This window comes from Macaca nemestrina, chromosome 1 (genome assembly GCF_043159975.1).
Source record: "Macaca nemestrina isolate mMacNem1 chromosome 1, mMacNem.hap1, whole genome shotgun sequence".
Classification (NCBI taxonomy): Eukaryota; Metazoa; Chordata; class Mammalia; order Primates; family Cercopithecidae; genus Macaca; species Macaca nemestrina.
The window spans coordinates 222,981,392-222,990,005 of record NC_092125.1 but is presented as its reverse complement, the minus strand read 5'-3'; positions in this window follow the sequence as shown (position 1 = coordinate 222,990,005).

Genomic DNA, 8,614 nt, shown 5'->3' with positions numbered 1-8,614 from the left:
TGACCTGCCCCTGCCCCCAGCCTCCCTGACTCTGGGATTCTGGGAATCACCTCCATGACTCCAGCCGGCTCAGAGTTCCAGGCAGGGAGGACAGGCTGCTCCAGGAGCCAGGAGTTGGACCTAGGCAACAACAGCTTGGAAACAAATCCTGGCTCTGCCCCCTCCCCTCTTTTTTTTTTGGATCCTGTTCTGTTGCCCAGGCTTGAGTGCAGTGCTGCAATCATAGCTCACTGCAGCCTCTACTTCCCGGGTTCAAGCAATCCTCCCACCTCGGCCTCCCAGGTGGCTGGGACCACAGGTATGCAACGCCATGCCCGGCTCATTTTACCCCTTCCAGGAATGTGTCTAAGTTTCTGCTGGGGTGAGGGGATGGGGAATGGGGATTGGCTAGGTGGTGGTGGTGTTTTCTTTCTTTTTTTTTTTTTTGTTGAGACGGAGTCTCGCTTTGTCACCCAGGCTGGAGTGCAGTGGCCGGATCTCAGCTCACTGCAAGCTCCGCCTCCCGGATTTACGCCATTCTCCTGCCTCAGCCTCCTGAGTGGCTGGGACTACAGGCGTGCACCACTAGGCCTGGCTAAGTTTTGTATTTTATTTTTTTAGACGGAGTCTTGCTCTGTTGCCCAGGCTGGAGTACAGTGGCACAATCTCGGCTCACTGCAAGCTCCGCCTCCTGGGTTCACGCCATTCTCCTGCCTCAGCCTCCCCAGTTGCTGGGACTACAGGTGCCCGCCACCACGCCCAGCTAATTTGTTGTATTTTTAATAGAGACGGGGTTTCACCGAGTTAGCCAGGATGGTCTCTATCTCCCGACCTTGTGATTCACCTGCCTCGGCCTCCCAAAGTGCTGGGACCACAGGCGTGAGCCACTGTGCCTGGCCTAAGTTTTGTATTTTTAGTACAGACAGGTTTCACCATGTTGGCCAGGCTGACCTTGAACTCCTGATCTCAAGTGATCTGCCCACCTTGGCCTCCCAAAGTGCTGGGATTACAGGCATGAGCCACCACACCCCAACTTTCATGTTTTTATTTTTTGTAGAGAGGTCTTGCTGTTGAAATGGGAAGTTTTGCTGTTGCTCAGGCTGGCTAATTTCTTTCTTTCTTTCTTTCTTTTTTTGAGACAGTTTTGCTCTGTTGCCCAGACTGGAAGGCAATGGCACAATCTTGGCTCACTGCAACCTCTGCCCCCCGGGTTTAAGCGATTCTCCTGCCTCAGCCTCCCAGGTAGCTGGGATTACAGGCAAGCACCACCATGCCTGGTTAATTTTGTATTTTTAGTAGAGATGGGGGTTTCTCCATGTTGGTCAGGCTGGTCTCGAACTTCCGCCCTCAGGTGATCTGCCTGCCTCGGCCTCCCAAAGTGCTAGGATTACAGGTGTGAGCCACCGTGCCCAACCTCAGGCTGGCTAATTTCTTAAACCCTGCTGGAAGGACCTGGTGCCACCAATTCCCGATTCCATTGCAGGCTTAGAAGTTGCTTTTGGCCAGGCTTGGTGGCTCATGCCAGTAATCTCAGCACTTTGGGAGGCCAAGGTACCCGGGTGGATCACGAGGTTGGGAGTTTGAGACCAGCCTGACCAACATGGTAAAATCCCGTCTCTACTAAAAATATAAAAATCATCTGGGTGTGGCAGCACACACTTACAATCCCAGCTACTCGGGAGGCTGAGGCAGGAGAATTACTTGAGCCCGGGAGGCAGAGGTTGCCGTGATCCGAGATCGCACCACTGCACTCCAGCCTGGACGACAGAGTGAGACTCCATCTCAAAAAAAAAAAAAATAAATAAGTTGCTTTCCAGTTATTTCACACCTGTTTATCTGTTCTTCCAGCTTCCAGAACTTTGAGGCTGCTGCTTCCTCTTCCACACTCTATCCTCATGGATTCATATCTTTTCTTTTTTTAATCCCCTTTGTTTTTGTTTTCGTTTTTTGTAGAGATCGGGGGGGGGGTGGTCTCCCTGTATTGCCCAGGCTGGTCTCAAACTCCTGAGCCAAAGCGATCCACCTGCCTCAGCCTCACAAAGTGCTGGGATTACAGGTATGAGCCATCAAACCTCCGCCTCCCAGGTTCAAGCAATTCTCCTGCCTCAGCCTACCGAGTAGCTGGGATTACAGGCATGCGCCACCACGCCTGGCTAATTTTGTATTTTTAGTAGAGATAGGGTTTCTCCATGTTGGTCAGGCTGGTCTCGAACTCCCAACCTCAGGTGATCCGTCTGCCTCAGCCTCCCAAAGTGCTGGGATTATAGGTGTAAGCCACCATGCCTAGCCTATTTTCTTTTAGAGACTGGGACTCTGGCTGGGTGTAGTGACTCCTGCCTGTAATCCCAGGAGGCTGGGAGGCTGAGGCAGGTGGGTTGCCTGAGACCAGGAGTTCAAGACCAGCCTGGGCAACATAGCAAGACCTTGCCTCTAAAAAAAATTTTTTTTTTTTTAATTAGCCAGGCACGGTGGCATGCACCTTTAGTCCTAGCTACTTGGCAGGCTGAGGTGGGAGGATCGCTTGAACCCAGGAGGTCTCAAGGTTGCAGAGAGCCATGTTCATGCCATTGAACTCCAGCCTGGGTGACAGAGTAAGATTTTGTCTCCAAAAATACATACATAGTAATAATAATAATGCAAGAAAATTTCCCAGAACTGAAGAATGTGATACTGATCGAAAGTGTGCCCCAAGTGCCCAGAAAAGGAGATAAAAATATTAATACACCTTTACATATATTTAAAAACACTGGAGAGAAGAATTATGTTCTACAAACAAAGAGAAAGAGAAAAATCAAGCAGCAAATCACATTCAAAAGATCAGAAAAAAGAATTATTTTGCAGTTCAACCTCATCTCTACTAAAAATACAAAAATTAGCCGGGCGTGGTGGTGCATGCCTGTAATCCCAGCTACCTGGAAGGCTGAGGCAGGAGAATCGCTTGAACCTGGGAGGCTGCAATGAGCCGAGATCGCGCCACTGCACTCCAGTCTGGGACAGAGTGAGCCTCCATCTCAAAAAAAAAAAAAAAAAGAGTCTCACTCTGTTTGCACTCCAGTCTGGGACAGAGTGAGCCTCTGTCTCAAAAAAAAAAAAAAAAAAAAAAAAAAAGAGTCTCGCTCTGTCCCAGGCTGGAGTGCAGTGGTATGATCTCAGCTCATTGCAGCGTCCACCTCCTGGGTTCAAGTGATTCTCCTGCCTCAGCCTCCCGGGTAACTGGGATTACAGGCATGTGTCAACATGCCCGGCTAATTTTTGTATTTTTAGTAGAGATGGGGTTTCACCATGTTGGCCAGGCTGGTCTTGAACTCCTGACCTTGTGATCTGCCAGCCTCAGCCTCCTAAAGTGCTGGGATTACAGGTGTAAGCCACTGTGCCCAGCCACGACTCTGTCTTAAAAAAAGAAAAGAAAAAGAAAGAAAGAAACTACACCTGTCTTGTGACTGCTCATTAATCTTACCAAGGTGGTGGTTCAGCCCCAGAACAGGGAAGAGAGTAGTTTTAGGGAGGAACTATTATTATTCTTGTTTCAAGTTGAACTCTAAATTCCTCCCCCGGTCAGCTGGGCCTACGCCCAGGAATGAGCAGGGTCAGCTTGGAGGTCAGGAACAGGATGGGGTCAGTTATGTCATAATTTTGCAAGGGCAGTTTCAATAGGAAGACATAAGGTCCAAGAGACGCCATTCACTAAGGGACTCTATTGGGGGCGGTGAGAAGGCTCTGGACAGCTTCTCCAGAAAGGGGACAATGACAGAGCACTGTTTGGGTGAGGGAGAAGGGACAAGATGGAGGCAGGTAAACAAGAAGGCACCGCCCTTGTTGCTTCTGGGTTCATCACCAACTTACTTGCGCGGGAAAATGCAGCCCACGCCCGGGAAAATGCAGATCAACTGTGAGCAGGCGCCCCGGGACGTCAATCCGGAAGAGATGGAAACTTACCCGGTCACACCTATGGAGATGCCTCTATCACGCCCTTATCCTGCCCACTGCCCTCCCCCTTCCAGTACCAATGCATAAAAGTCCCCTGCTGGTAAACGCCGGTGTGACTTCCTTGGCCCCCACATTCGTGGACCGGAGAACCTCACCCGAGAGCTCCGGCGCGACTTCCCTGACCCCCCACACCTGAGGACCAGAGAACCTTGCCCGAGAGTGTGCGCATATTTGCAATAAAAGACTGCCACTTTCTTATGTACTTTGGCCTCATGTTTAATTACTTAGCTCTCCTAAATTAAGTTACATTAAATTAAATTAAGACAAGCACCTGTTGAGTCCCAGGAGCATTTAGAGAATTAGTGAACATTTTGGGGCTAAATGAGTGATAAATTTATTGAAGACTAAGTAACGAGAAACAAACAGAAAAAGAACCTCCAGGGAAAACAAGAGGCTGTGTAGGAGATAAAACGTTATCTTAAGGCCAGATGCAGTGGCTCACACCTGTAATCCCAGCACTTTGGCTTTTGTTTGTGTTTTTTTTTTGAGACAGAGTTTTGCTCTTGTTGCCCAGGTTGGAGTGCAGTGGTGTGATCTCAGCTCACGGCAACCTCCGCCTCCTGGGTTCAAGTGATTCTCCTGCCTAAGCCTCCCTAGTAGCTGGGATTACAGTCATGCACCACCACACCTGGCTAATTTTGTATTTATAGTAGAGACGGGGTTTCTCCGTGTTGGTCAGGCTGGTCTCAAACTCTCAACACTGTGCCTGGCCTTAATCCTAGCACTTTGGGAGGCTGAGTCGGGTGGATCACTTGAGGTCAGGAGTTTGAGACCAGTATGGCTAATATGGTGAAACCTTGACTCTACTCAAAATACAAAAATTAGCTGGATGTGGAGGCACGTGCCTGTAATCCCAGCTACTCCGCCTCCTGGGTTCAAGCAATTCTCTTGCCTCAGCCTCCCGAGTAGCTGGGATTACAGGTGCCCGCCACCACACCTGGCTAATGTTTGTATTTTTAGCAGAGACCAGGTTTCACCATGTTGGCCAGGCTGGTCTTGAACTCCTGACCTCAGGTGATCTGCCCGCCTCAGCCTCCCAAAGTGTTGTGATTACAGTCGTGAGCCACCGTGCCCTGACTAGCTCAAGCAATTCTTAAAGAAAAGCCTGGTCGGGCACGGTGCTACCTGACTTTCAGTTACATGGAGGTAACTGCCAGAGTGCAGCCTGATCAATGCTAAATTATAACTCTATTTCCGTCCAGAGTTATTCTTTTATTTTCTTTTGCTTTTTCCTTTTATTTTCTTTAACTGTTTTTTCATTATTATTATTATTATTTTTAAGACAGAATCTTGCTCTGTCGCCCAGGCTGGAGTGCAGTGGTGCGATCTCGCCTCACTGTAACTGTAATCACCCAAGGGGTTCACCTTGTTGGCTGCCTAGACAGAGCTGATTCATCGAGACCTGGGAATCGCAATAGAGAAAGAGTAATTCACGCAGAGCTGGCTGTGCGGGAGACCAGAATTTTACTGCTACTCAAATCAGTCTCCCAGAGCATTTGGGGAGCAGAGTTTTTAAGGATAACTTGGTGGGTGGGGGAAGCCCGTGAGCCAGGAGTGCTGTTGGTCAGGGATGAAATCACAGGAAGTCGGAGTCAGAGCTGTCTTCTTGCACTGAGTCCGTTCCTGGGTCAGAGTCACAGGATCAGATGAGCCAGTTTATCCATCTGGGTGGGGCCATGAAGTGCAGGGTCTGCAAAATATCTCAAGGACTGATTTTAGGAGCAGTTTAGGGAGGGTTGGAATCTTGTAGCCTCCAGCTGCATGACTCTAAACCATCATTTCTAATCTTGTGGCTAATGTTAATCCTACAATGACAATCTAGTCCCCAGGCAAGAACATCTGCTTTGAGAAAGGACTGTGACCGTCTTTGTTTAAACCATAAACTAAGTTTCTCCCAAAGTTAGTTCAGCCTACACCCAAGAATGAACAAGGACAGCTTGGCGGTTAGAAGCAAGATGGAGTTGGTTAAGATAGGTCTCCTTCACTGTCTCAGTCATAATTTGGCAAAGGTAGTTTCACAACCTCTGCTTCCTGGGTTTAGGCGATTCCCCAGCCTCAGCCTCCTGAGTAGCTGGCGATATCAACGCGCGCCACCACGCCCGGCTAATATTTGTATTTTTAGTAGAGACGAGGTTTTGCGACGTTGGCTTCCCAACAAGCCTGGCCTCAAGTGATCTGTGCACCTCGGCCTCCCAAAGTGCTGGGATTACAGGCATGAGCCACCAACCCCGGGCTGCGCTCATTGTTCATGAATTTGTAGAGCTTCATCTCCAGACTTCTCCTGATCCTTTCCTGGTGGTCACTGGGTGGGGTGAAAGTCCCAACCCTCCAGTCTTTAGGTCTTACCAACCCCACCCTGAAGCTCCCTGGGGGCTCTACCCTAAATCACTGCGTTAGCATAAACTCGGGAGTTATCTGACGGAGCATATAAGGAATGACAAGACACTCCTACCCATCAGGAATTTCCAAAGGTGTTAGGGGCTCCGTGGCAGGGAGTGGGGACAAACACCAAATCGATTTCTTTTTCTGCTACAGAAGATAAACACCAAAATAATTAGCTCCAAGAGGGAAAGAGGCCGCGGGAGGAGGACTGTGATTTTTCTTCTGACAAGCCACAGGGACCCATGAATCCTTAAGCCGGGGGCCTGGCTCATTTTAATAAATCAAATTTTGAAAAGTCTAGATAGGATTGATGTTATTCCCCATGCCACACTGGGCCTGTTTGTGGCCCCAAAATTTCTGGGCCCAAAGATTCTGTGGCCCAAAGATTCTGGGGGACCCAGGTTGTGTCCTCATCAAGGCTGCTTGTTTCAGTAATTATCCTGGGCTGCATTGCACTCACCTGGTTGTGGGGCTCAGGCTTGCCCCCATCCCTGGCACATGCCCCTTCAAGGCGGGCAGGTGTGTGTATAGACTTGACTATAGGCTGGGGAGGCAGAGGATCCACGCTGCCAGCAACTTCATCTTCCTGCTGCTGCTTCTCAGATCTCCTGCTTCCCAGATGGCCCCGGCTGTTTCTGCAACCTGGTCCACCCTCCCTCCTCTCTCCTCGCCCTGATAGGTGGTCCTGATGGGCCAGTACAGAGCGCTGGCACTGGTTGAGTGCTGTGTCGCATGTGCTTCTCACCAAAGCTTCCTAACGGACGGTGTGCTCCCCCTCTGACATCGGGGTAATAGGCAGAGGGTCTGCATGGCTGCAGGTCACAGAGCTAAGGGAAGCAGAGTTGAGATCTGGACCGAGGTCTGATTCCAGAGCCCTTGGGGAAAGGCCCTCACGCCTAGGGGGTCATGGGATCCTCCCTCTAAGGGGGCAGCATTCCTGCCTGGATCTTGGCCAGGGAGTAGATGTCAGAGAGACCATCCATGCCAGGACATTCAGAGTGCCTGGCCTGAGATGCAGGAGGCACTGGGGTGAGCAGGGTGGAGTGGCCTCAGACGGTGGCTGCTGATTGGCTGTGTGTCCTTAGGCACATCGCCTTGCCTCTCTGTGCAGCAGGAACAGTACCTTGCAGGTAGGTGGTTGTGAAGATTAGATGAAAGTGCCTGGTCCACCCAGCTGCAGCCTGGCCTGTTAGGCTCCAGAAATAGCCCCTGCCAACCCACCTGACCGCCAGCTGCTCCTCTCGGGCCTTCCCTGGGACTGTGAAGGTCCCGGGGCAGACGCCAGCTCCCCAGACTGATTTGAAATGTCAGGGTGGCCTGGAGAAGTTAGTCTGAGGTCAGATCTGCTGATGGGCCAAAGATCTGAAGGTGCTCAGTCTGGTGAGCTCACAGGGGTGGGGAGTGGGGGGCGGGTGGAGCCTGGAGGGCTGTGACTGGCCCGAGGCCAGAGTTTATGGCGAAATTGAATCCCCCTTATTCTGATGTCCCGGAAAACATTCCCGGGTGAGTCAGGGCTCTGAGGTGGCTGCCTCAGCTGGGAGTGGGGCCTCCCACCCTGATTCATCCTGTGGCCCAGGCCCTGCCCAGGGTGGGGAAAGGGGTTGGCAACTCAGGCCCATGCCCATGCAAGGAGGGTTCTTTTTCTGTCCTCCTCCCACCGTTGCGTCCTGGAAGGCAGGAGTTCAGCACCTTGGAGAGGGGACAGCCCCTGTCCTCGCAGTCCCTGGTGCGGGCGCCCACATCTGCTTTCTCAATTTGTCCACACGGGAGGCAGGGCATGGTGGGCATTTGAACCCAAGCCTGAATACCTCCAGTGGGGTCAGGGCATAATCACCGGGCCAGTGTTAAGCTCCTGGTGTGCTTAAAAAGGCCCAAAAAACTAGCCCTGCTACCCCTTCCTGTATTTGCCCTGGAGCACCTGGATGGGACCTGACTTACACCTGTGAGTGGCCTCAATTCTGAGGAGGTTCCCGGGCAGCCCCACCCTGACCTCACTCACCCCACTGCCTTGGGGGGCTGTCACCAGTGGTCTTGTGAAAGGTTTGGTACGGCTATGTCAGCTTCCCAGGACAGTTCTGGGTCCCACATGACTGCGGTGATCCTCTGTGCCCCAGGCTATCCACGAGGGCCCACCTGCAGCCCCAGGCCTGCAGCAGACCCTTGGGGGTCAGACAGCAAGGCCCCTGCAGACCCTCACCCCAGAGGCGCCCAATGAATGTGGCCCTGCCTGGGCCCAGCCAAGGTCAGGAGACACAGAACTCCAATC